This window comes from Panthera tigris, chromosome D1, assembly GCF_018350195.1.
Source record: "Panthera tigris isolate Pti1 chromosome D1, P.tigris_Pti1_mat1.1, whole genome shotgun sequence".
Lineage (NCBI taxonomy): Eukaryota > Metazoa > Chordata > Mammalia > Carnivora > Felidae > Panthera > Panthera tigris.
This window is the reverse complement of record NC_056669.1, coordinates 39,980,707-39,984,538: the sequence shown is the minus strand read 5'-3', so window position 1 is coordinate 39,984,538 and position 3,832 is coordinate 39,980,707.

Here is a 3,832-nt window from a genome sequence, read left to right as displayed (position 1 = left end):
CTTGCGATAGGAGTAGTACGTGGTGCTGAACATCACATGACCACAACTAAGCCAATGATTCTTCTCTCTCTCTCACTGCGGGATTGTGGGTGATCGTCTCTCATGCTTAGGTCGTGGTGTTTGGCAGAAATCAGTAATTTTTCAGAATGCTGGAAGGTGCCCACAACTGGCACTAGTGTATTTTTTGTCCCTTCAAAGCACCTATGGACACCTTTGCTTTTTTGTACAAGAGTAAGCTTGGGAATGCTTTGCTTTATTGTAGGTCAGACTGCCTGCTGATATAGACCTTTTCCTCTGCTGCCTTATTGCCAGTTACATTAAATACAGTATATGACAAGAGTTTATTAATACTGTACTGTAGTCAACATCTATGCGAGTATATACAATGGCCCCCATGCAGAAAGAGATTCCAATGAGCCAATAGATAACAGCGATTCCATTAGTGATAGTGAAAATCGTCCTACACAATAACCGTCCTCTCTCTGGTCTCCCTCACACCAGCCATGAAGGTTTGCAAAGGTAAGTGCAGGTCAATTTGCTTATTTTTCTTTATATTTTCTTTATTATTTTGTATTAATATTACAGTATTGTAATCATTTTTACATGAATATTTTTGGGTTGTAGAATGACTCATCTGAGTTTCCATTTTTTTTTTAATGGGGGAAATTCACTTTGATACACAAGTACTTTGGATTACAAGCATGTTTCTGGAACGAATTATGCTCTCCAATCAAGGTTTTACTGTATTTCCAAGCCTTTCTTGCAATGAGTAACATAGGGCCAATTGATTAGGTTCTGGGTGATGGGATGTGGGTGGCAGTGATATACGCCTCTTGTAGGCCTGGCCACAAAACTCCATACACAGTAGCCCATGCTTTTTTCTTTCCCTTCCAGGGTTACCATGGAGGTTATGTGTTTAGTATGGTAGTGACACAAGATGTAATCAGCCAGGATCCCAGTATCTCCACCTGGAGGAGAGGGGCCCAATGTACAACACTTCGTGACTTGGGCAAGAAATAAACTTTTATCATGTGAAGTCACTAAGACTTAGGGGTAGTTTGTTATAGCAGCTGTATTACTTGTACTGACTAATGCACCATCAGAGCAATATTTTCCTACTAGCTGTACTCATCAAGATGTAGTTTCATGGACTCAATTTTGAAACGGACTGATTATCAGATTTAGTATCTAGATCACCTCTGTCTTCTTTCTTGCTGTCATAATATTTCTAGACCTCAGGCTCATAAAAATATGTGGATACCAAAAATAGTTGTCCTTTTATTTTTTTTTCCCCTCAAAGTTCAGTGAGCTCTGTTAGGGTAATCGTGAGAGAAGATGTCCAGAATACTGTCCAAAAATGCAATATCGGGGGCCCAGTTTGGGTTGAAATTTTGGCAGGCAAATCTTCCTGCTAAGAGGAAAATCTGTGTATCATTTGGCAGATTTAAAGGGTTTCTGACCTGTTGTCATCCTGCTAGTGTCTTCGTTTTTATTGAGAATGGTTACCAGTGATGCAATTTATCTTATGCTAATATGATCATTTCCATACGTTATATACTTGTCCCCTCTTGTTCACGAGTTCACTTTCCAGTGTTTCAGTTACCCACAATCTAGCATGATCTGGAAGCAGGTGACCCTCCTGACATATGATCAGAAGGTCAGAGTAGCCTAGCACTACATCACCATGCCCACATCACCCACCTCATCTCAACACAAAGGCATCATCACAAGAAAGGTGAGTACAGTACAATAAAATCTTTTGAGAGAGAGAACCTACAGTATTTTGTTGTAATTGTTCTATTTTACCATTAGCTATTGTTAATCTTTTACTGTGTCTATCTTATAAGTTAAACTTTATCATGTATGTGCACATATAGAAAAAAAAACAGTATATATAGGGTTCATTACCTTTCATGGTTTCAGGCATCCATTGGGGTCTTGCAATGTATCTTCCATGGATAAGGAGTGGGGGAACTATTGTATTTTAAGAGTCTTAAAAGATTCAATCCTCAGGGGCATCTGGGGGGCTCAGTTGGTTAAACGTCCGACTCTTGATTTCAGCCCAGGTCGGGATTTCATGGTGGTGAGATCGAGCCCCTATTGGGCTTCGGGCTGGGCATAAAGCCTCCTTGGGCTCTGCCCTGCCCCCGCTTGCATGTGCACTCTCTCTTTCGCTCTCTCAAAATACATAAGTAAACTTAAAAGAAAAAAGATCCAATCATCTCCATATTGGTCTTCATCAAATTCAAATCCTAGGATTTGTTAACACTCCCTCCCTTGTACCAGTTCTCAATATTTATTTCCAATTTTCCATGGCCTTGGCAAGAAAAAAAAAACCCTTGAGGATTCTCTTTTGTCACCGTCAGGCTTTACGTACCTTAGACAATTCCCTCGGCCACTCATTCCACCAACAATCTCTCACCAGAGTTTCTCAAATTTTTGTTATCCCCAAACTACTTAATGGTTTCCTCAGTGTACTCTTGGGCCATTAATTCTAAGTGAATAGAAAGACACAGAAGTATTTAAATTATAAAAGCGGAACATAATATTAATGGTAAAAATAATTGCTTCATGTCAGTGGAAGAGGGATGATCTCATTGCTAACCTCTCACTAAGCTTTGGCTCAATTAATTCAAACATTCACTTCTATATGAGGTATGTTTCTCCACTGTCTCTCCATTGCTACTAAATTGGGGGATTAAAATTAAAATTATAGATGATGGGGAATTTCAGCAAGTGTGTGATGGCCCCATCTGATAATTCTGGATATTCACGTCAAATATACACCCAGAACTAATAGAGAGACTTAGTAAGTGGTGCCTTGAAAACTCTTACGCCCACAGGGGGATCAAAACCTGGCAGTTTGGGTCCAGTTATGGGGAGTGACAAATAAATTCCTAATCCACTCTTTGCATTGCATTCTGTTGAACAATTCTTTATGTCTTCTTGCAGCATCCTGATGTGGCTTTTCAACATACCTAAGATTTCTTCACTTTCTTTTTTCTAGTGAGAAAGCGACCGCGACGTTTGTACCGCAGCTTGTTTTGTTTTGTTTTAATCCTGACACTGTATCTTCATCATTGAAAACTGGCAACAATTCATCCCTGCAGTGATAAATTCAGGCTTGTCAGGATAATGGAGGATATCGCTGAAAGAGCCCACATATTTGAAATGATTGAAATGGTCATCGTTGGCATTAACGATGTCATGAAAGAATTTCCCCATCCCATAGTTCACAGCTCCTGAGAGCACATGTCCCTCTGCCAGCCAGCATTTGTCAGTAGGGAAAAGCAGTGTCTTCTAATCACTCTAATCTATCTATTCCTTGGCAGAATGGGCTAAAAATATGCACAGGCAACAACTACAAGCTGATCATACTATAATTGTCACTATTTCCTTAAACATAAAATTGCAATCAGGAGGCTCTATGGTAGATGGCTAATTAACTTCTGAAAACCAAGCAAGGGTACGGATTTGCATTTAGAGGCCACTCTTCTAATCTTGTAAGAATCTGGGCCTCTGTCAGAATTGAGCACAACACATGTCCAGTCTATATAATGGCTCCCAAATAACTTAAAAATCCCTTCTCCCGTGTGGCTTTTCTGTATTGTAATAACCAAAAGTCACTGAGCACGTCCTTCAGATATGTACTACACAGCATTAGCTGAACGGTGACATCGCTCCCGGAATACCTGTTTGATGAGGACCTTCCACATCATACACCACTGATATTATGTGATTTCCGACACTTTTGTTATTTACTTACTTATTTATTTATTTATTTCTCTGTTTGTTTAGAGAGTGTGCAAGTGGAGGAGAGGGGCAGAGGGAG